The sequence below is a fragment of the Centrocercus urophasianus genome, unplaced genomic scaffold, assembly GCF_019232065.1.
Source record: "Centrocercus urophasianus isolate 14NV4802_14NV808 unplaced genomic scaffold, USGS_Curo_1.0 seq_15, whole genome shotgun sequence".
NCBI classification, from domain to species: Eukaryota; Metazoa; Chordata; class Aves; order Galliformes; family Phasianidae; genus Centrocercus; species Centrocercus urophasianus.
This window is the reverse complement of record NW_024884697.1, coordinates 26,281,781-26,307,195: the sequence shown is the minus strand read 5'-3', so window position 1 is coordinate 26,307,195 and position 25,415 is coordinate 26,281,781.

Below are 25,415 nucleotides of genomic sequence, written 5' to 3'. Positions count from 1 at the left end.
ATAGTTCTGAAATATATGCTTTGTGCTAATAAGCTTGTTGGACTCTGCAATTACCCTGCAATCACAACAGTGCAGAAATCACTCTGCTTTTCTTATTTGCATCTCAACTTTGAAATTCTAGAAGTTGAAATCAGAAAAGATATTTATTAAAATAAACAAAATTAAGAAATAATTATGATCACAAATCTGTAGATCATAAACAAAATTCCACATGCTTATGGATGAATAAAACCTGCAAGAGTTGAAAACTCTGATTTAAAGGAATTGAGGCATCAGCGTATGTTTTTATTTTTAATCAAGAAAAGCCACGTTCTTGAACTGGATGCTTAAGAAGGTTTATTTTCTCTTCATCTTTATTGTACACTAATCCAAAAGCTATTTACAGTCCGCCTGTGTTCAATAAAATGCTGGAAGTGTTTTTTCTGTGCATAGCACTGAAGTTTACATTCAGCTCAACTGGCTGAGGTTCCTGTAGGTGTAACATCTTAGGAATGTTTCTCCATGGTTAATATTGCTTACTATATACACTTCTGTGATCAGATCAGAGGTGAATTCATACACGTGCAGGTAATTTCCCAATGCAGTGTTTGAACAGGGTTTTTTTTTGGGGGGGAATACTTCCAATATCTCTATAGTTTATTTTTATCTTTTGTCTATCTTTTGGCTTCATTTAAAATAACTGATGTCAGTCATTGGCAGAGTAAAATGGAATGCAGACTTCAAATTTGTGAACAAGTTCTTAACACTGAGTACAGAGAAATGATGTAGTACAGTGCTGCAAGGAGATTAAGACTCACGCCATCAAAGCTGTGTGTCTGGATGACTGTGGAAGTCCACATCAGCTCATAGGAATTAAGGTAGCTTTTCAGCTTCCAGTTCTGAATCCATCTAAAATAACCCCATAGTCCACAGCCCATGGTGGAGATTAAAGGGAAAAAAGTGTAGCCTTTGAGCAGGGAGAGTATTTTCCATCGGTTTATAATGAAAAGTGCAAGCTAGTCATTGGTTTTTGAGTCAATACAGATGATTCCTTGACCAAAAGGATGGGGACTTTTCAGCCACTTGTATGTGAGGAATTCTATTATCATGAAACTTGAAATTTCAAGATACTTGTGCATTTATTATTATTAACCCATCCTACTTTTACACATCCCCTATCAGGTAAATCATACAACTACCAGTTCATCTGCATTTTGAAAAGGCAAGAATGATAGGGAACTATAAAAAATACCCATCTCATTCTCATAAACTGATACAAACACTTTGGTAAAGATTACAGTGACTTCAGGTCACTGTCAATGGAACCTTGCTGGCTTCTTTGGAATTTAAACAGTTTCAAGAAAACTTTCATTTAAAATAAAGCAATATTATGGACCTTGCTTGTGTGACACTTCATGGACAGTAATGATGATCTGGTATTAAAATGGTTTCCACACCAAGTCAACATTAAAATAAATGGGAACATTTCAACAAATAGATTTGAGTAGCCAATAACTCCATAGAATCATTCTATTTTTGGAATTATATGTGTTTGTAGACCTTTTCCAGCACAAATTTTGTTCTGACTTAATCCTTCTTGATCCTTTTCCACACCATATTTATTAGCATTATTTATTATTTATTATTTATTATTTTGCATGTAAAAAGTTCTTGTTCACCCTGTCAGCAGTTTTGGACACACTGTTCATAGGAATACACTGACTATAAACAAAAGTCTTACAACTAAGACAATTTTTGTTTGTTAAGAAAGTGCATTTCTTTTTTACCACGTTATTTTAATGTATTTTCAAAAGTCTGTGGGACTTTAGATATCTAGCTGGTTTACAGGACCTAGCATTTGTCAAAATTGGATATGAAAGCTTCCAAAAAAAATTGAAAAGTATTTCCTATTGACTGCAAGCATAAGCACACCACCAAATTTTTCAAAGTACAAGACTCTGGTACAGAGAATTATGGCCTCAAGTTGCACCAGGGTAAGTTTAGGTTGGATATCAGGAAAAACTTCTTTACAGAAAGGGTTGTGAAGCTCTGGAATAGGCTTCCCAAGGAGCTGCTTGTGTCACCATCCCTGGATGTGTTTAAAAACCATTTGGATGTGGTTCTCAGGAACATGATTTAGCAGAGAGTTGTTAGAGTTAGGGTAGTATGGTTAGACTTGATGATCTTGAAAGTCTTTTCCAAACTGAGCAATTCTATGATTCTAAAGCAAAGATGAAAGAAAAAACAAACAAACAAACAAAAAAACTGAGTGTATATAAAGCACTGAATGTGATTCAGTTTCCAATTAAGATACTTGTATTAGTCATATATGATATGAAAACAGGGCATCTAATGTTACTAAGTATTATCCTGACCAGTTTTGTGCATGCACACATCCAGCAGCCAAGATTTAAGCCATTCAATAGAGTCTTTGCAGAGATGAATACAGTGTGTCTTCACAGGACAGCATATGAATGTAGTAACATGGATCAGGTGACACTGTAGTAACATTTCAGTTATACCTATGATTAAACTAGATACAGAAAAGAATGATAATGATAGATCTGGATAGAATAAATCAATGCATGAATGTTAACATTGAAACAGCAGGTGTGAAGGGAATTTATGTTTTATTCCGGGAATGATTTTTCTCATCTTTGGCAAAGTGATTATACTTGACTGTATTATTTCCCACCGAATGTTGAATGTATACGTAGAGTTGTTCTCAGATATATGTCTTGGTAAGCTTATCCTCTTATTTTGCATTAGAGGCTGTTATTTGCTTATACAATTTTGTTTAATCCTGTTCGGTTTCTGTGAGTAATCTGGTAACGTAGTAATATCTGTATATGAATACTATACAAGCATCCTATCCAGAATTCTCATCTATTACTCACTCTCTTTTTGTAGATGCACACTTCAGTGCAAGAAAAAGACCGTCTTCTCTGAATATGTGTTGCTTTGGAAAAAGACTACTTTTCTTTAGTTTCTCTCTTACCTTTCCAAATATAAATTGGAAATGCAACTTGCTTCTTTCCTACACTTATATTTTCTTTCTCCTGGCTGTGACACTGCACACTGTCACTTTTTTAGTCTCTTACTACCTCAGTGAAGCCATTTGTTGTTGCTGTTTTGTTATTGCTATTGCTATTATTAACATTGTTATTATTATATGTATTCTGTATGAAGATCAGGGGCAAAAGTAGTGGATATTGAAATAAAAAGTAGAATTTTAAATCAAATGACTAGTGACTATTCTTAACAGATGTTCTGTTGTAGTAAGGATAGTGATTATTTTATTAATTTGTCTGATTCTGTATTTCAAAAAAAAATAACTAGCAAGTTTCTATTGACTGTCCTCACACTGTCCATGGAAACTCCATCTATACTTGATTTTCATGTGGTTTTGCCTATATCTCAGAAGCAAGCTTCATACATTTCAGAATGGCAGACAGACCATGTGGCAGACAGCTAATGACATATAATCACAGACTCTCAAGCAAGCTGCTGCATGCTTGAGAAGGGAATTTTTTCTTCCAGAACATCCTTCTAGAGTAGTGTCTTTTGCTGTCCTTTTTGATTTGTTGGAGTTATTTGTTTAAAGTGGAGGAAATATGTTTTGACATATGTTTTTGAATCATATTCTTCAATTTTAAATGAACTTGATACCTGGCATATTTGATAAAGAAATCAAAACTGGACTTTTGAGGTGTGAATACACCCTTCCATCTGGAATTTTGGTATGTGGTGGAATAAACCAGCAGGAAAAATGGATCTCAGCCCTGCACAGGCAGATCAATGACAAATACAGACTCCCTTTAGACCTCTTTTAGAAAGAAGAGCATAGTTGAAAGAATACCACACAGATGTTGTACAAATATACATCATAGAATAATCTGCAGAAAATAAGTCCCAATAATTCATGGACTCATGGATGCACAGAACCACCACTGTTCTGCAATAGTGAGTGGGAGAACTGTTGAATGTGTTTGTTTTCCATGTACTGACTGTATTATGTAGGTTGCTCTGAAAGTAATGCTTTCTATTTATTTCCACAAATACTACAACTACAAAGAGCACAAGACCATTATTCGATAGAGCAAATCCTCACTATAAAGCACTACTTATTCAACACAGTCACCACCAGCTATGCCTTTTCACTAGCGATAAACAAAAGCTGCATGCTACACTCATAAAAATCTGCATGGCTGTTCGAAACATGGCATGTTTTTCATTTCACTGTCATCACTACTGAAGTACACCACCCACTGCATCATTGTGTTCACATCCACTGGTTAATTTCCCTGAACATTCAACAAATGTCCATGGGTGCAATTTTTTTCACATGGAGGAATTCAGTGACACACCTTTGCTTTATACTCATTTCCATGTCAGATACCATTTTGTTAGACTACCTCTCTGCTGCCATCTGTGGCACAACAACAGAATGGAATGGAATATAGGTGGGAAGATTCAATCTCTAGTACCGTGCCACCAATATCCTGACATCTCACCTCTAATGAGCCAACATAATAACACAGGAAAAATTACTTTCAGAGCAGTCCTTGTATTTTATTTTACACAGTACTAAGTAGGTTGTGGACACAAGGCAGAAAGGCTGTCCATTGGCTTTGTAGAATTTGCTGCAATCTGGAATTGTCAGGAGGAAGCTGTGCTCACTTTGGTACAAGCTTGACAGCAACTGGAAAGAAGTACTATAGGAAAACATGCTCAGCACAATTATGATGATTAGTAAAATGAATTTATTTTCTTTTCTTTATTAAGCTGCTTCCTCAGTAGAACTGATCATTCTACCTTTAAATCCTTACTTTTCATTTTGTTTTTGTTTTCTAGTAAAACATAAGTTTAGATATTGAGAACACAATTTTGCTAGCTTTAGTGTGTTCACTTTAATGAAAGCTGCAGGCATCTCCTCCTCAAAGCTTTGGCTCACTCAGGGTTCTCTCAAAGGAAGTTGCTTGGATACTGAGAGCATGGAAACTTTTAATCAGTGTTACAGATACTTGTTTTTCTCTTATAACGTTTTAGCTAGAGATAACTGGATCGATGGTATTTTTACGGCATGTTGATTTCTTCAGTAGTGCCAAAATCAGTAGCTATCATCCAGAGGAACAGATAGAAATTTGAAGATTGCTTTTTGCAAATAAAATTATTGTTCTAAATTAATAACATTGAGATCTTAGCGTCAGGTAACATAAATTCACAAGATTTGAAGTGAAAAAACCTCGTAAGCACAGAATAGAATAATCTAAAGACCTAAATGGCACATAGGATTAATATAACTGCGTCCAAATTTTTCCAATTTTTTATATATGTACTATACAAGGGAGGGGGTGATATTTTATCATACTCTTTAGCTATGAGCCAAAGATTTATCAAATTGAGCATTCATGAAAATAATCATTTAGCTATTCTTCTTCTTCTTCTTCTTCTTCTTTTTTTTTTCCTGAATGAAGCTGTTGATTCTGCCTAAAGAGTAACAATTCTGGTTTTCTTCATCTGCATTCTGACTGTGAACATACTAGTTGAAGCTCTGAAGATGAAAATGTGTTAAACTAGTGAATAAGTAATTTAGAAGAATAAGAAAATTGAATCACGGCTACAGACAAGGATGCATTTTCTGCCTTAGCATGAAAATTCTTTGGAGATGAATGTGAAATACAGTAGAGGAAGAGGGAAGAGGTGTACAGGGGACAGAGGACTGCTGCAGAAAATAGGAAACTGTGCCCAGAGTAGTTATACAGAAGATAAGGAAAGTGTGGGCAGAAAGTAAAAGGAAAGAAAAACAGCAGAGAAAGGAAATGGATATTTTGAAACATCCACCCAAAATTATGATCCAAATAAAATCCTGAGAAAAAAGAACAAGTTCAATAAATAACAGCAGCTACAGAGGCAAGTAGAGATACCAAAATACCTGGAGGGCAGAGGATGGAAGGGAACAGAATGTGTTTGGTTTGGGGTATGCAATTGCCATCTCTGAGATATCAAGAAAAAGAAAAGAGAGGAAGATGAGAAAGAAGAGAAACATGAGGATGAGGTTCTGAGTGGTGATAAAAATAACAGGATTGTACAGATGATATGCTGAAGAGGAAAAGGAGGAAACATCACAATTGCAATAGATATCTCTGAAAGAATGAAGTGTGTCAGACAAGCGAAAATTTGAGTGAATGGGAAGAGAATGAAACTAGAAAAGGGAGAAAGCAAAGCTGAACACAGTCCAGCCTGGAAGGAAAAGTAGTCAAGTAAGCAGTATGAAAAGAGGAAGAGTAAGAATATGAGTATACACTGAAAAGTATAATGGTGCTCAGCATGTGGTGTGGGATGAAAAACCAAAGGAAGTATATGAAAAGTGCTGTGGAAGTACTGCTATAGTGCTTTACCACACAAACTTGCACTATCTCAGCTTTCAGTGAGGAGGCAAAAGGACAACAAGTGAAGCTGGAGAGCAGGAACACTCATAGCAATATCTGATCATGCTCCTAAGAGTACCATGCCTGTCTCTCAGTTACTAGTATCTTGATCCAAGCAACTCAGGAGGCAGGCAAATCCCATTCCACCACCACTGACACCAGTATTCTTGCTCAGAAGACATTTCATGGTTGAATGTCCTTATTTTCCTTAGAAAAGCCAATACAGAAATCAGTAAGTACTTTCTTCTCCATTATGTTAGCGTTTTAACAAAATACTCTGACATTTAAGAAATGCAGCTTTTTTGTTGCTTTTCAATTTGCTTGGAGGAGACAGGGACAGAAATTAAACCTCAGTAGGCATTCTCACATGGTTTTCCTTCAAATGAAACAGCCTATACTTGCATAGAAATAATAGCAATCAAAATTCCAATAAATAAAAAAAATACTTGGAGTTGGTATTGTTATTTTCTCCTAGGGCTTTCTTGATTAATGTCAGTACTGGGGTGTGCCTGGGTGTACCTGTGCAGAAGCCTGAATGTTTTTAAAGAGAGATCATGGGCAAGAATCAGCACTGCGGCCTAATACTGTTTATGAATCTGTACACTGTAAAACTAAATGTGATCTTGTATTAACTTATAGGATTTAAAGTCAGAAAAATAAGCATGAAATAATGTGCTTAACGGTAAAATGTTTCATTCTCAGTTTATTAAAACGCCATTGCAGAGCACGTCAGGTGAAACACAGCACAAAGTCAGATCTGAGCATCACATGTTCAGCACATACAAGCATCAGAACCACCCATACTACTCTGTTGAAATCCTGAATAAAAAATAGCCTGCATCACTGAGCTAAACATACAGTATTGAATAAATATAAAAGCAGTGGTAAAAATATAAACCTGTCTATCTACTTAAATTCTGCCTGAAAATCTTAATAATGTCTCTGACAGCTCCACCATTTTTCATTTATGAATCAGAATTACTTAAGCAAATTAATTATCTTCTTTTTGAGTATCTGAGGCTGCTTAGGCCTTGTGCACCCAGCCAGGAAGTTCTGCAGGATGATCATCAGGTCTCTTCCTGCAAGCAGTACAGAGCACCTCAGAGAAAGTAACAGTGCTTAATTTGCTACACCTCTGAGCTCTGAGAATGCTTCTCACTTCTAGGAGCTTTACTTTTTATTTCAAGTCAAGTTCACTGATAAGAGCAATTGAGGAGAGATGAAAAAAGTCCCAGTAAGGGCTGCTCGTTCTTTTGCTAAGGAGTTGAGCTACATCAGCTGTACCATAGCCATGCCTATGACTGACCAAGTGGTCCATGATCCAGATCCTGATGTCCCAGCCTGGCCTCAGCCCATCCCTGTCACCACCAGGAGTGCCACCTGATTCAAACTGGGACTGCCTGCTTTAGGTGGTAGGAACAGGTTTGAGCAGGTGAGATCCTCCTCTGTTCATCCTGTGAGCAACCCCCAGACTACATAAATAGACAGCAAAATAAAGGGTTGGGCGATGTGTTGCTATTTCTCATTGACAAAAAAGATATTCTCCTTCTTCTCTTCTTTTGTAGGCTAGTTCATCAGAAAAGGACAACAATTTAATCTGAGGGTAACTTGTTTTTAAAATTGGTAAAAATAGGAGAATATGTAGGCTTCTCCACTGAGCTCCATAATAGCGTATCGTGCTACACTAGTGCTTTCCCTATGGTTTGCTCACTGAGTTGTTGACAGCTTCTACAATCTATAAGTGTGTGGAAGATTAATGAGATGACTGTACATTTTTTCAGAGAGGGGAAATATTCTTCTTTATGCAGAATTACTTCACTGTTGCGTCACATCTCTCTTTTGAATCCTAGACATTCATATGTCTAGTAACTTAGATCCAGTCCTGCTACTACCACTCATAATGCTACTCAACCTGAATAGCATTGTGGAAGGAAAGGGCTGTCTAGCATGAGTGATAATAACAGTATGTGAAGTGAGGCACAAAGACTACCTTCTCTATATTTAAGTTACACTTGTCCATAACTCTTCCAAAGAGAGATGAGAGGAATGTGCTCTCTCACAAAATAAGAGGGACTGAAAAACACTCAGAAGAGAAGCTTCCAAGGATTGGAAAGCTGTGGCTTTGTAGTATTGATTTCCTTGTGAACATGAACAATCTGACATTGTGTGCCTGTTCCTGTGGGTGAATAACCCACACATCCAGTATTTCAGAAGTGGAAATATTTGGATTTCCTTAGTTCAACTTAATCCCCTGTCTCTTTAAGAATTCTTAAAACAAATCGGGTGTGAATTTGAGCACAGTAACTTCATAAGTATTATAAATCTTATTATCAATAACTTATACAACTACAGATGAAAATAAAAGCAACCAAACAAAATAACTGCATACAAATTAAACTAAGCCTTTCAGTGGATTTACACTATCACCTCAGAAGCAAGTGAAGTCTTGAAATTAATTCCGAAGAATTTGAAACTTGTTACTGTTATGCCTACCAGGACTAAACTTCTAGTTAAAGGGCAAAAGATCACGTTGGAATATACAAAATTTATAATTGACTATGGTTTGGGCCCAAGGAATGAATTTCATTGTTTTGGGATATTGATGTTCAGTTATTCACAGCTCTGAATACAGATTAAAAAGTTAAATCTAAACAAAAATACTCACAAACCCAGCTGGAAGCCAGTTATGAACCAATACCTCTGTCTGTTTTTCTCCCCATACTTGCCAATGCTCAAAGTGTCTTAGGTGTTACTCCTTTTTTTGTTCTTCTCATTTCTCTGATACTATGCTCATAGCAGAGCCCACGTAAAATAGGTGATATTTATGAAACAAAAAAGAGTTTTTAGCATTTGTTTTCATTCACTGGAACAAAAAGACTTCTAAAATTTTCAATTCTTCATGGCAACGGGGATCAAGTCTATCTCAGCTTAATAACTTTATAGGTGGGCAGTCACTTATCTCTTTGACTCACAACATTGTCTGAAATAGAATTCTCATCTTTGACTTCAGAACCTTAATGAAAGACTCTATTAGCAACATCCAGAGTTTTATCAAATACAGTTCCTATTTTTATCCATTTTCAGTTTCTCTGTTTAGAAAATGAATAAATAAAAAGAGACAGAATTTTCCCGTAAAACACAATGGTAGATGAATGTTTCAAGGGATTAAATCTAAGAAATATCATATTTGCATTTTTGATTACAAGATCTGACCAGTGAAACTCAAGACTTTGATAATGCTCTACAAATTATGACACTGACTTTGAAAAAACAACTGAAGTTACTTTCATTTTTATTTACTTTTCTAATAAAATCTATAGTTCAGCTGGCTGCCCAGACATGTCAATCAAGCTCTAAAACACGTGCTTGAACTTCTTCATGAAATTTTCTATTGATATGACTTAAATAGGGGCTTTCTTATTGTCAGTAATCTCCTCTCCAATTCAGTCTTGACTTTCTCTAGTTCAGCTGGATGTTTCTTTGCCTACATATTTGGTAGTCTTAAGTATATCTCCATTGCTCGTAAACTGTTTTTCCAGAAGGATCAATTTCAGATTGTGAATATTTCCTCTGTGAATATGAACTTGCTAGAGAGCTCTAATCTTTTCACAGCTTTCAGCTCTGTGTTTGTTTCTTCTCATTCTATGCGTCTAGTCTATTGTTACCTTTTCACTGTGAAAGGCTGTCACACAACACAGTATTCCAGGGTGCCTCCACAGTGATGAAAGCAGATGACTTCAAGCAAACCTTATATCACATTCAGTACAGTTCTTAAGATTACTCTTCTCCTTCTAATTGTTATATGCTAAGCCCCAAAAGACCAACTTTCAGCTGGTGCAAACTAGACATTGGAAGGAATGTAGCTTTATGAATTGCACTAGCTATAACTCCATGTCTGTGCCATTGCCATCATGCTGAATAGAGTTTAAAGCCCCATGTTCATGACTAATGGGGAAAGATATCTATACTTACGAGCTCAGTTAATGCAGGACAGTGTCATCAATAATTTTTATCTTTTGACCCAGAGCTAGCAGAAAGTTTGCAAAGTGGAGAATTTAGGACTTTCACATGGCTGTTCATTAAAATTTTTTTCTTGTTAAGTTTCCAAGGTGAAAGGTATATATGATAGGGCATGTTGAGATGCTTATTAGTATCCCCACTGTGTGAAGATAACTGAAGAAACTGCAATTCTTCACATCTTTGAGGACTGGAAAAGTTAGGATTGTGAATCAAAGGAATCTTCAGCTCAGTTAGATAAGAAAAGGAAGAAGTTAAGAATGTTGGCAACTTTTGTGCTAGGAGCAGGATACAAGTGACTCGATTTCCAGAAATGTAATACAGTTCCAGAATAAAATATATATGTATTGTGCTAAGTAAGTCCTCCTGCAAATTGCAACCTTTCAAAATGCAGAAGTGGAAAGGAACAGAATTTCAGAATATCTTTTTCTTTCTCGTTACAACTATCACAGCATATTGTGATTGATGCAGAAGAGAAAATAATAATGTGTTTGAATACAAAAGTGTGAATGTTCATGCTGTACAGTCTCTCTCTGGCTCTTTCTCTTCTTCTTCATGTGAAAAATTTTGTCAATAAATCAGTTATAATCATTTACCTGTCTTCTAAACAAGTATCTGAACATTTTTTAAACCCTAAGGTATCCTTGGTCCTTTTCCCCCCAAAATAGGCAATGATCCACACTTGATTTTGTAGAGTAAATGAGACAGTGAATTTACAGCCTAAAAAAAGCTTGTTGAACAGCAGCTATTTTAAATTTAATTTGTAGCTTTAGAACAGACTTTTACAGTCATCAAGTCAGTGAAAAGTCATTATTTAAAGAAATCGAATCATTCTCATTACTTAACTATCCATCTCTTTAACTGCAGGCAGAGGAAAGGTGCTCCTAGCTTGGACCAGATGTAAAAGTTTGAGACAAGCTAAAGTCAAATGATATGACTTACAGATGACTTACTTGTGGCCATAAAGGAACTCTAAAATTAAAAAAATTTCTAAAAACGAGAAATGGCAACCCTCCCAAAGCCTTTGCAGAGTGAAGGATTCTTGGTATATTTTGCACTATAAAGCTGAATGAGACTACTGTATAATACAGACTTCACTGTGATTATCTCATATATTTTTAGTCTCATGTAACCATACTATTTATGATGTTTGCTATATCTGTAGAAGAAAACAAAGGGTATTTGTGTCCAATTTTCTTCATGGGAATGTACTTCAGATAAAGCCTTTTCCTTTTAGGCACAGTACATTAACTTCAAGGATTTGTACAAATATCCAGTTGAAATAAAATTTTACCTCATATTTAACTCTAACAGAGACATGAATTACAGGTAATGAAATTGAGTATTCTGTACTTTTCTATGAAGTGTTATCATTCTAAATAAAAATGCAAATCACTAAGGTTTTGGTTTTTTTTTTCCTGGTGGTTTAATTATTTATTTTTCTACATATCAATTGCATCTTTTTCTTTCCACTTCTACCTAAAATAGACAAAAATATTTTTCATTAATTTCCTGTAAGATTTTTTTTTTTTTTCCTGCACTATGCACTTAATAGAAATCAAAGAGATTATTTTTCTAGAAAGGACTATTTTATGTTAAATTAATTTTCAACAGCAAATGAATCATTTTTGTCAGAGACAAGTCCTTTAATGATGAAGCTCAGAATATGTTATACTAGTAAATTAATTTAAAGCAAAAAAGAGTTCACCTGTTTCAGCTATAACTGTTGCAGTTTCTCCCATGTTGTAGCAATTTTCAATTAGCAAGCAATTAATGAAGTAAATATTTTTATTCCTGTCTTACAGTTGAGCATGCACATCCAGAGATACACAATAATTTTTACATAATGAAGAAATGAACTAAAACATTGTGGCTCCATGTGCATGTTTTAATTACTAGAGTGTCTCTTTAAAGAAAATAGTTATAAGCAAACATCTTGACACTGAAGTTGGAAGATGATGATTCTGTGCAGTTAGTCAGCCAGCTGGATGTATATACTCCTAAGGAACCCAGTAGGATTAATCCCAGGATACACTAAGAGCTAGCTGGTGTTATCATGAGACCTCTCAATTATTTTCCAAAGATCTTTGGAATCCATGGTGATCCCAGTTAATTGGAAGCTAGCAACTGTTGTCCTAATTTTCAAGAAGGGTGGGAAAGAAGATTCCAAAAATTATAGTCATGTCAATCTCACTCAAGTGCCTGGCAAGATTATGGAGAAAATCATTCTGGTAAAAGACCTGAAAGACCATGTGCACACTGGTCATAGCCATAGGAAGGGTTCTTCAGGGGAAAGTCTTTTTTAATGAATTTAATCTCCTTTTGCAACATGGTTACCTATCTAGTTGACTAAGGGAAGCAAGCTGACATAATCTGCTTGAATTTCAACAAAGCCATTGATGCTGTTCCTCACAGCAAATCAGAAAAATGATCACCATATAGATAGGAAAAACTGCAATATAATGGATGAATCACTGGCTGACAGTTCAGGCTCAATGTTTTACAGTAAATGGGATTACTTCAGGATGGTTGCCAGTCTCTAGTGGGGCTTTGCAGGGCTCCATTTTAGAATCAGTTCTGAAAGTTTACATCATTTGCTTGAATACAGGACTCAAAGGTATACTAATTAAACTTAAGGACATCACTGAATTGATAAGAACTGTTGACTCCCTTGATGATAGAGAGGTCTTGCAGAAAGATGTTGATAAATTAAAGGAGTAGCCACTCACCAACCACACAATAGCAAGTGCTGTATTCTGCACCTGAGATGGGGCAACCCTGCATATAAGTAAAGAGTGAGGAAATGAGAGTCTGGACAGCAGCCTTGTGCAAAGAGATTTGGAGGTTCTGATTGAGAGCAAGCTGAACATGAGTCAACATTGTATCCTGGTAGACAAAAGAGCAACCATGCACTGAGGTGCATCACACATAGCATTACTGTCTGGTCAAGGGAAAGGAATTCCTGCTATGCTCTGTTCTGGTGCTACCTAACCTCAAATATTGTGTGTAGTTTTGGCAGCACAATATAAAAAAGACATGCAGCTATTACAGAATGTCTGAAGGAGGGCTACAAAGACGAAGAGTCAAGATGGTAAGATGTATGAGGGTCAGCTGAGGTCACCAGGTTTGTTCAGCCCAGAGAAGAGGAGGATAAGGGAAGGCCTCATGATGGCCTACAGCTCTTCACAAGGGGAGCAGAGAGGCAGATACTGATCTCTTATTTCTGATAACAGTGACAGGACTTGAGGGAATGAGCTGTGCCAGGGGAGGGTCAGGGTGGATATCAGGAAAAGGTTCTTTAACAGAGGGTATTTGAGCACTGGAACAGGCTTACCAGGGCAGTAGTCACAGCCCCAAGCTGCCAAGAGATTTGGACCCTATGCTCTCAGGCATAGGGTTTGAATTTGGATAGTTCTGTGTGGAGTCAGGACATAGACCCAGTGATCCTTATGGGCTCTTTCCAACTCAGGTTATTCTACAGTTTTTTGATTCTGAGTTCTGGTTCTCTTCGTGCTCTCAAGCTCAGGTGTTCTGAACTGACGGATTTACCAGCAACATACCTCATCCTCATTCTCATACTAGTTAACACCTTCAGTCACTATATTTTTCAAAAATTAAGGAGGAGGTAGAGAGATGCTAACATGTTTTAAGCTATCATTGATCCCGAAATGTTCAGCATGTGTATAATTTTCACTTTGCATTTGCACACTAATTCTTGAACTACACTGGCTTAGAGTTTATAAACAAAAGGGATTTTAAAATATAAAATGTGCCTGAAAGATCAATTTAATCCTTTTGCCCCTGCTTAGAATTTCCTTTTATGGTGAATTAACCCAGTTCAGTCTAATGTGATATTTAAGTTATATTTATTGCAAAATAAGCCTTTAACAAGATCTGCCATGTGATTGATTCCATAGGTTTTGGTTAAATTTATTAAATCCCTCTGCAACTAAATCTGTTAGCATTCTGGTTTTAGTTTGATTCCTTTGCTTGCCAATACTTGGTATGAGTTTTTTTCTTCACAGCTTAAGTAAGGGATACACAAATGTATTTAAATCATCAAAATAATTCAATGTTAAATCAGGCTAATAGATGTAAATATGTTTTCATTCTTTCTATTTCTTTCCCTGAAGGACTCTGAACAGTTGAATCTGTTTTTAAATTATTTGTTTTACTCCTTGATTTGTAGAATTTTCCTTAAATCCAGCACAGCAGCAAGCTACACTGTGAATGAGTAGTATTTGACGTACTTGTTTCAAATGAGTCATCCGCCTTCTTTACCTCATGTGAGCAGAAGGGTGTTCTCTCTTGACTTATTCTGTACTAAGGCTATTTCCCTTGGCTCCACAGTACAAAAGGATGCAAAACAAAAATGAATCATATCTAATAAGCCATACTATTCTATGGACAATTTTTAATGCTGGGGTTTTGTGTTATTTTTCCCCTAGTAATTGTAACTATACAGTTTTCATTCAGTATAGATATACTAGCAAAGATCTACTAAGGTTCATTTGGAATTTTTTCATTTCTCTCTTCACGGAGAAAACCTGAATGTCTAAAAAAACTCACAATGTTTTATTTCCAGGGAAAACTACACTCTTCTCTTACACTGGCAGTGTTCATTTGGATAAAGCAATAAAATCTATTGGGCTGAAAATAGCTTTTCATGGTCTCCTTTCTTAAGGATCCTGGTTGTGATCTTTTCTTTCCTCATTAAAATGATGCCATCTATTCCGAAGTGTGACCTGTTTCAATCTTGCAGATGTTGCTGGTATTGATTTATTTCTGTCTTGGAGATAATAAGGCTTTTGGATCCAATCCTATGAGATTTTGAAGGCATCCTGTAAAGTGCGATCTTCAGCTGGAGTTGAGTGCATACTGTTGTCCTCCCAAATGCTTTTGCCAATTGCTGCTTTTATACATTTTCAGAAGACAAAAAGAAGTACCTTTAGTTTATTTGTGCTTTATTCCTAGTTATATGACCAAGCTCTATACCTTTGCTTTTAAAGTACACGTGTTGACATCCTGTCAGGCAGAACATTGATATTTCTATTCAAATTGTTTGGTTTTAATATTTGACTTACCCTTGGCTCCATTTATCTAGGAGAAATATTGATTCCTTCTGAACCCTGTTTTACTTTGCATTCTTCAGATATAAGCTTGTTAAGTGCCCCATATGTTAGATTAACAAATTTTATAAAATTTGCTTTAGGGGATATTACAATCTCTGTGTCCTGAAAGCTGTGTAACATTTGTAGTTTACAGAAGCCTTGTTAGTAGGACTAGCTGTTTGTAAATAAGTGTTACAGAAGTCAATTTTACTGAGTTGCATTTAGAAAATAAACAAAGGAAATAAGACCCCAAATCCACTTATCTCTTAATTTCCTTGGCTAATTACAATATCCTCACTCTCATTCTCACTATACTACTAATTGAGGATCATATCTATAATAAAAAAACTGAGATCAGCTACCTCATTATAATCTGTCTAAATCAAAGTTACTTCAGTTTTTGTACTCAAGAGGTACACCTTTCCAGCTTTAAGGGTTCCCTTAGTAGGATCTGTCAGGTTATGTGGGTTCTGTAAATGGAAGTGGAAGGTGAGAGTGTCTGCATCAGTAAGATTATCCTTTATAATGCCAAGGGAAATAAGAAAAAGATTGGGGTAGCAAGAAACAAAATACACAAACACACAGACCTGAAGGACAAATGTAACTGAGTCAAGGAAAAGGAACAAAATTCCTCAGCCATAGTAACTATCAAGAGACTGTAGGCAAATGAGGAATTCGTGATAAATGAGATTGCAAACTTGAAGGTCTGGGATATTGGAACTAGAGAGGCTGGTTGGTGATGGTTATGGGTGATGAAGGAATATATATGGGGAGGGAAATGGGGAGAAAGAAAGGGGGAATAGATAGGAGAGAGTAGAAAAATAAGTGGTCATCTGTAAAATGTAATCAGTCTGCCTGTTTGTCTGACCAAGCCCTGTACTCAGTCATCACAGTCTGTCCTGTTTTACTAAGTCTTCTCTTAACATTCTGCATGATCTCCCTCTCTATCCTGTGTATATGAGTGCGGCAAGAATGTTAGGGACCTTCAGTCCTGACCCACTGAAGTGAAAGAGGGTTATTTGGCTGTTTGTTCTCATGTTTTATTAGTCCTGTATATAGTTACTGTTAAAGGCAGCATCATGTCTGTGGTCATCAGAGCAGCTGGCTATGTTGATGTCCCCTCTATGCTTGTTTATGTCTGTGTGTGTAATGTCAGTGCACAGGGACACGTGCTCAGCTTTGCTAGTGGTTGAGTGGTTGTCAAGTGAGAAAGCAGGAGCCGCCATCCCTCAGCCTGGACAGACTTGAGTTTCCCCAGTGCTTGGGCTGTGCTCTGGCATTCAAGCAGGAGGAGCTACCAGCCCCAAATCTGCTGGAGGTTGTAACCCTGATGGCATCCCTTAATGCTATCAGTACAGGAACAAGGTCGTATCTCCATGAATTTGTTCAATAATAAATCTCTAACCTTTGTTAAAGTTGCTGCTGTAACTGCAGAAATTTCTGAATTTGTGAGGTTCTTTTGAATGTTTGACTTTTTTTTTTTTTAATTTTATTTTAGTGATGTTTTATTGTTATACAAAAATAAAACCAGAAATCTTGAATTACATACAAAGTCCTCTTATCACAATGGCGTTGTTAAGAACAGGTCTGTGAATATATAGTATGCTGTTAAAAATTTCATTATTATTATTATTATTATTAAGATATTATTCAAAGATTTATTAATTTTCCATGCTTCTATATATTTTTGGTAGATCTGTAACTGAACTAGATTGTTGAATGTCAGGATTCTTGAACCATTAGCACTAAAAAATGGTCAGGTTTTAAGCTATGTTTTGATAATTTGCATATATGTTGCATATTCTCACTCAAGCACAGAGGTTGTGATTTTTAAATGATTATTCTTTTTTCATCATTTTTCAGTATTTTCTTGGATGTGGTAGTTTTGTTTTATTGGTTACAGGAAAAGCTTGATATGCTTTCAGTACTGCTAGATAACTGCAATTTCAGCTAAGAATAAAAGAGAATAATACAAAAATTTTCTCTATAAATGCCACTTAATAACATGTTGTCCTTGTGTGAAAAGAAGTCTGTACAGGAGAGAGTAAGCATGAAGTTGAGGGAAGACTGGAGTTCTTTGAAAGCTATTTCTCTGCTATGAATTTTCTGCTTGTATTCTGATTTCTTTTCGCCTTGCAAAAATTAAATATCAATTGTTATCTTCTAGTTTGTCTTCCTCGACTATGATTTCCTGCGGGCATGAAGATCAGAATCTGGCCATCTGCAACCTGTGAGGTATGCACTATAAAGTGAAAGGACAGTGAATCATAGAACTACAAGGTTGGAAGGGAAACAAGGGTCAACTATTTCATCAACCCTCACGAAAACAGCAAAGCAACTTTTGTGGCAAAAGCTTGGTGATTTCCACTTTCTGAGCAGTATCAGTCCTAACTGTTACATCATTAAGCAAAATTAACATATCTAATAGGGTTGCAGTCCTGACATTGGGTAACCTGGGGGGAGTTATTTGAACAAAATCAATACCTTCTCTGCCTACACTTGAACTGCAAGGATTGTAGGAAGAAGCTGGAAGCAGAAGAGACCCTATCCCTCCCATTCTCAAAATGTATGGGAAATGTCTGTTCCAGTAGATAGAGAACTAGCTAGCTATCAAAGTTACATATGTGGAAAGATGGGCAATCCTGAAAAGCTGGCAGGTTGTTTGATGGGATTGTTAAAGTCCCAGATTAAGAGAGAGTTAGGTTTCCTGGGTCTTGTTCTAGTTTTCATCGCTTCTTATTTTATAGTTGAATATAATAAATGGCTCTTTTCTGCATTCAGTTATGCAACCTCTGCAGAATTTTGAATGTATTTAAAGAAAATTATACATTTGTTCAATGCCTTCAAATGCTTGATCACTGTGATGGTATTCTGATATATTGCTGAAAATTGGGAATATATGTTAGAATCTGAAGTAAATAAAGAGTCAGAAAATTATAGGTAGAAATATGTTCTGAATGCTGTCTGGAAAGATTAAGTATGAAGAAAGAAAATGAACAGGAGTATATAAAATAGTGTCTTTTCTAAATGTAAGAAAAATACTTATGGTGGTTATCTCATACGTGAGAGTACAGCAAGAATATATTAATTTCTGAAACACTTCTGGGATTACAAACATAGGAAAAATCAGATAAGAAATATCCTAGCATTATGTTGGGATGAAATGTGACATTCAAGAGAAATAAGCTAAGTAATCATTTACATCTGTAACTGAAAATGAAAGGATAATTAGTGACAAACCACATGTAGAATCAGATGTTATCTCATAAAAGAAACTGGTCAACATAATCTATGATGTGAACAATGTTGATAATGTCATTCTTTCCCCTCTTTTCCTTATTAAGGAATAAACTAACTCACTCACTAAGTAACTAAACTAACACTTTTCCTCATGGCTTTCTGACTCATTGTGTTTATATTGTAGACAAAGCAGGAAGATATTAGAAGCTGAGGAATTGACATGCAAAAATATACTGAAAAAGGAGTATGAGTAGAAAACACTCATCTAAAAGTTGGAGAGATATAGATACCCCACATTGCAGCAAAGATTGGTTTCTATAGCTGTAGCATAAGAAAAATGTCTTTTGACGTAATGAGAGAACATCAGAATCTACAAGAATGAAGAATCTTGCTGAGTGGATCTAGTAGCTATAGATGAGTTTCTAGTCTCAGACAAATAACTACTTCTTCAGTTAAGGCAGAATTTAAGCTAGTGGTAAGCTCAAGTATTTGCAAACTTTCTTCTCAAATTGTCTGCAAGGCAGACAATTCCAAAACTCAAATCTCAAACAATTTCAAAAAGCTGAGTGTTTTGAGATGAGAGGTTGCTCTGTGTTAAGGCTTTGAAAACAGGGAACTATATAGTTAGTTTTGGGACATTACGAATACAGCTACAGAACTTCTGTCACTTCAGTCTCTATGTTAGATACTAGCATAAGTTTTCAAGACCATGTAAGTTCCTCCTGAGCCCAGCAGTTCTGCATATCCAAAGGTCTTCTTGACATCTTGTAGCTCCATATAACAGAGCATATACTATTTTTTTAGATGTTGACTAAAAGAAAACTGGAAAACCACTGAGTATAATGCATCTATTGACACTTTTCCCTTAAGATATAGAGATACGTTTTTTCCAATGTGATGCCAACTACTCTGTGTACTAGTAAATAAAAATTGCTATGACTTGTACAAATTCTTCCATTTAATTAACAAGACAGATTATGAGTGAGAAAAAAAACATTACAAAGAAAGAAAAATGCTACTTTTATTAGTTAACTGTGCACAGACATTTATTTGTGACACAAAAATGGTTTTAGTGCATGTGTATGGGAACTGCTGAGTCAGGGCCTGAACCTCTGATTGATCACCTGAGGAGAGCCATGAGTCAGCCAGAGGAACACAGGTGAAGGCAACTCACCTGTGCTGCCAGAAGGGGTGGAGCCTGGCTCCACCTCTCCTAGACCTATTTAAGAGCTGGCTAGCAGAGGGGAAGGATCTCTTGAGATTGCCTCTGCTGGTGTTTTGTGAGTGAGCCCAGGATAGGGGTAAGCCTTCTGTTTATTCTCTTTTGTTATCATAGTCTGATTTGCCTAACTCTCTTGTTTATTTTGTGATTATAACATCCTAATAGTCTTTGATTATACACTTGGTGAGCCAGGCAGGCCAAATATACTAAAATTTACATCATGTCTTTTCTTTGGAATTTCTATAAATGGGTCAAGGGGGAGAACAATACTCCTCTAGAGAAAATGATTCCAGGGCAGATCCCAGGATTTGTGGGATCCCCCTATTATGAGCTAGCAGTTATAATTGCAAAATGGGGTCCCTTACACGTTATGGGCAATATGTCCCCATACTGTATGGCAGATTGCTTTCAGGGACTTGCAAGGATGTGCTGATCACTAAAGAAAGACAACTGGCTGCCTCCACGGTGGCATGGCCACTATTAAGTGCCTTAAATCATGCAGAAATAAGAAATAATACTTTAGGTAATGAAAATCAACTTTTGAAAGACCGTACTGAAAAACCAGAGCAAGAACTTGGCATATTAACAGAGAAGAAGCCAATTCTACATCTTCCCCTAGGCCAAGTTCGTAACATTTCAATAAACAATGACCAGACTCCTGAACCAACAGACTTCATTGATCAGGAAAATAAAAAAATCAAATTAGATCTTGAATATCCGATTCTGACTGATCCTCTAGAAGTCTGTCCTATCATAACTCAGAAAACAAAAAAAGTGCAGGACTGGTCAGCTGGGGTACTGCCTGATCAGTGGCCCCCTGCCCATACTCATTTACATGTAACAGCCCAGCCATACACGGCAACAGAATTGATGGATTTAGTACAGCGATTTCAGCAGAAGCCTAGAGAAAGTGTGCCAGCTTGGTTATTAAGACTGTGGGATTCTGGGGCAGAAAGTGTTTTGGTGAATGGCCCAGAAATAGCCAAGTTGGCCACCATGACTCTCCATCCTGCTCTCAGGCAGAGGTTATATGCGGGTAATCAACACCTTGATGAAAACCATTCTATAATAGAATGGTTAATGGTGGCCTGCCATATGGTATGGCCGAATAAATTGGATATACCTCTATATACAGGGATGTGGTCCTCCATGGAGGACCTCCAGAATTATATCCATGAAGTGGGTGTAAGAGAGGCTATCTATGAAGACACATTTGATGGCCCTGATATGGTCAAATTTTCAGCAGGAATGAGAGACTTGATTTTACAGCAAGCTCCCTCTCATCTCTATGGTACCTTAGTCTCTATATTAAATTCCCTTGTGGCCTCAGAAGCTGTAGTCTAGCAGGCTGCCCAATTAGTGGCTGATGTGGGAGAAACAGAACTCCCACGGACTAGGCACAACATGTGGATGTTGGAAGAAGCAGAGGTCCTGCCGGTAAGTAAAACCAAAATGCAGGTTACTTGAGCTCCTCAATCAGGACCTGTAAGGGTCTCCCAAAAATAAATGTTTAATGATTTAATTTGGGCTGGGGTCCAATTTGCTAAGATTGACCTCTGGCCCAACCATGTCCTTCTCCAGCTCAGGGGACAACTAAAGAACAATCAAAAATTCCAGAACCACCCTAAGAAATCAATGGTAAGGGTTATAGATAGAGTACCAACAATTACATGGAACCTAGAAGATTTTGTTGTTCCAAACAGGTTTAAAAAAAAAAAAAAAAAAAAAAAGCTGCCTCAGGTGTCTCGGACCGCAATGCCTGAGCCACTGGAAGCAAAAGAATTGGCCGTAGCACAATTCATGGCGTGACAAGAGATGTTAGTCCCCCTGGGGCCTCCAGATGGGACTGGAGGCCCTATGTAGAATTAATGATTTATTGGTCCTGAAAAAATATTCAGAGAGTTATGAAGTTAGTGGACACTGGAGCAGAAACATCAATTATCTATGGAGATCCGATGAAATTTGATGGGGACAGAGTGATGATTGGTGGTTTTGGGGGACAGACTATTCCTGTCACCCAAACATGGCTATAACTGGGGGTTGGGTATCTCCCACCCCGAGAGTACAAGGTGTCTATTGCCCCAGTCCAAGAATACATCCTGGGCATAGATATTCTATGGAGTCTGGCTCCCCAGACAACCGTGGGAGAATTGAACAGAGATGTATTGGTATCCGAGCTGTGCAGGAAATATTGAGAGGCCATGTGAAACATGGGCCCATTTCCCTGCTGAAACCACACCGGATTACTAACATGAGACAGTATAGACTCCCGGGTGGGCAAGATGAAATATCAAGAACGGTGCAGGAATTAGTGATGCATCAAAAGAAACATTGGTTGCTCCACCGGAGAAGAGTCCCATTCAGGAGGGAAATATCCCATTCCTGAAGATGCCTGGTACATAGATGGGTCCAGCAAGGGCAACCCAAGCAAGTGAAAGGAATAGCATCCCCTCCCTCCACCGAGACAATCTGGTTTGACAAGGGGGATGGTCAGAGCAGCCAATGGGCAGAACTGTGAGCCACGTGCATGGTTATAAACAAGGAACCTGGTGACGGGATCCTGAATATCCAACAGATAGTTAGGCTGCGTACCGGGGGCTCACTCTTTGCATTGCACAGTGGGCCACCCAGGAATGGACAATCCACGCCCGACCAATCTGGAGCAGAGATGTGTGGTTAGATGTATGGAATGTGCTTAAACACAGGACTGTACGTGTCTACATCTCTGCTCACCAACCCCTACAGGCACCGGGAAACGACAAAGCCAACATTCTGGCCTGAATTCGATGGATTGAGAATTCACCATCTGAGAACATTGCCTGTTGGTTACATCAGAAGCTACGGCAAGAGGACAAAAGACACTGGGCAGCTGCTACAGCGTGGGGACTGCCCATACAGCTACCTGACATCACCCAGGCATGCCGAGACTGCGATGCTTTCTCCAACACGAGATTGAGATCGTTGCCCCAAACAGCAGCCCATCTTGTTAGAGGACATAATCCTCTCCAATGATGGCAGGTTGGTTACATCGGGGCCCCTCCCCCAGTCTGAGGAGGTGAGATATGCCCTGACCTGCATAAACACCACAAGTGGGCTTCTGCAGGTCCATCCAGTGCTGAGAGCAAACCAGGCACATACCATCAAGGCATTCACTGAACCGATGTCTGCCTACAGGACACCTCCAGTCATTGAGAGTGACCAAGGGACTCATTTTACTGGCGCCATGATACAAGGCTGAGCTGAAGACAGCAACACTGAATGGTGCTTCCACCTGCCATATAATGCAATGGGGGCAGGCCTCATCGAATGCTGTAATGGTATTCTTAAGGCTGCCCTGAAGACAGACTCTCAGTCCCTGCGGAGGTGGACAAAGAGACTCTCAGAAACCCAGTAGGATCTGAATGAAAGGCTAGAGGCAGCAGACCCTGAAAATGCTGCGGATGACACGAGCCTCCCTGCTTAGGATCCAAATTACGGGCACTGATAATCGAGTAAGACCCCAAATAGGCAATGAAAATGATCTTCTGCCCCCTGCCCCTGAGAATCTAGAACCAGGTACCCGTGGAACAAAATGGCCTTGGAAAGTGCAAGTAGAACTGAAGTGGCGTGGCCTCCTTGCACCATGGGGGAGATTATTGGAGCTGGGAGGCTCGGTAGGCGCCGTGGTAACTGGTACATTGCCTACGGATACTGTGGTCAACACTCCAGTGTTTATTGCTAAGGGGACCCAAATCCTGACTCCTGGTCCCCTGAAACATCTGAACTACTCCCCATGAGTCTTTGAGTCCCTAGGATCACTGGAAGGAGCAAAATGCCATTGAAGCGTTCCAGTGTTGCTGTGAGATCAAGCACAACACCTGGTGATGGCCAACGTGGGGCTGACGGAATACAAGATGGACCCGCACCAAACAACTGCATGCCTCCAGCAACACCACCGAGCACCGGCCCACGAGAGAACATGAACTTCCACCACAAACCCATCATCAATGGTCTTAGGCTGTGTCAACCTGCATCACAATGGGCTGTTGTATAAATGTCACAGTGCATTGGATCCCTGCACTAGGGAAGGCTCAGCCTCCAGCTGACTCAGTTGTTGTTTTGTGCTGTGAAGGGGTGCAGTGTATGGGAACTGTTGAGTCATGGCCTGAAGCAGTGATTGAGCATCTGGGGAAAGGACCAGCTCAGCCCTGGGAGCACAGGTGAAGGTAATTCAGCTGTGCAAATGGAAGGGCTGCAGCCTGGCTGCACCTCTCCTAGATCCCATTTAGGGGCTGACTCCCATTGGGAAGGATCTCTTTGTGGCGATCTGTTCTTGGTGGAGCCTTCCCCTGTGAACTTGAAATTTACTGATATGGGCAATCATATCGCATTGTTTATAGCACCTTTCTATCCTACTGGTCCTTCTGTCTCTAGACTTCTGGTGTAATAATATTGGTCATTATATCATATTGATTGGTTACACGCTACAAGGGCTCAGAGGTGTTGCTGGCAATGGCAGATGCATTTACAGAGTCTCCTGGGTAGCAAGAGATCAAAAATGCTCCTTTCAGCCATGGGAACCAAAGGCATTGAGCAAGCATTCATCCACATGTGCTCAGACTCTGGGGAAGGAAGGAGTGCTCCTCCCACTGCTGCGCTATGGAGCACTGCTCCTCCTGCCTCCCATCACTTCCTGTTGGGGTCCAGGTGGAGATGGGAGAAAGAGAATGCCTGTGAACTCCATGCTCACATGGCCAAAGCACCATCAGACATTCACAGATGAACAACTTATCATTTATTAGAAGGATGATGAAAGCAGCAGCCCCATGCCACACAGCAACAGCCCTGCAATGTCACAGCCATGCTGCCAGGGGAAGCCAGGAGCTCCAGGAATCCCCCTGAAGCTGGCACAGGGATGGATGGGCCCTACTCAGAAGTACCACAGACACCACGTCCAGAAGAGAAGGAAGTACCGTAACTGAGTGCTGCTGAAGCCGACATGAGCTCTCTGATTGGTCTCCACGCTTACAGGACAGACAAGCCAGCCACAAATGTTACCCTTTCTCAGTCCTAAAGGACCCTGCAGCTCCCCAAGATCCCCCTGCTCACACCCCAACATTTGATACCGCTTTGCTGAGCCCCGGCCCCAGTGCAGGTGCTGGCACTGGAATTACTGGACCAAGGATGAAAGTTTAGGAGCGATGAGACTGACAGCCTTCCTGCCTCGACCACCAGACAACCACCAAGAAGATAATACAGAATTAAAGACCAATGTAAAAACCTTCAAAATAAACTTTCTCATTCATTACACCCACAGTGCTTCTTCCATCTCATCACATCCAAACTGTGAGCTCTCAGGGGGGTTTCCTAATTGTCACCATCTCTTTCTACTTATGCACCTGGATGTTGTGGTATCACAGAACGGTTTGGATTGGA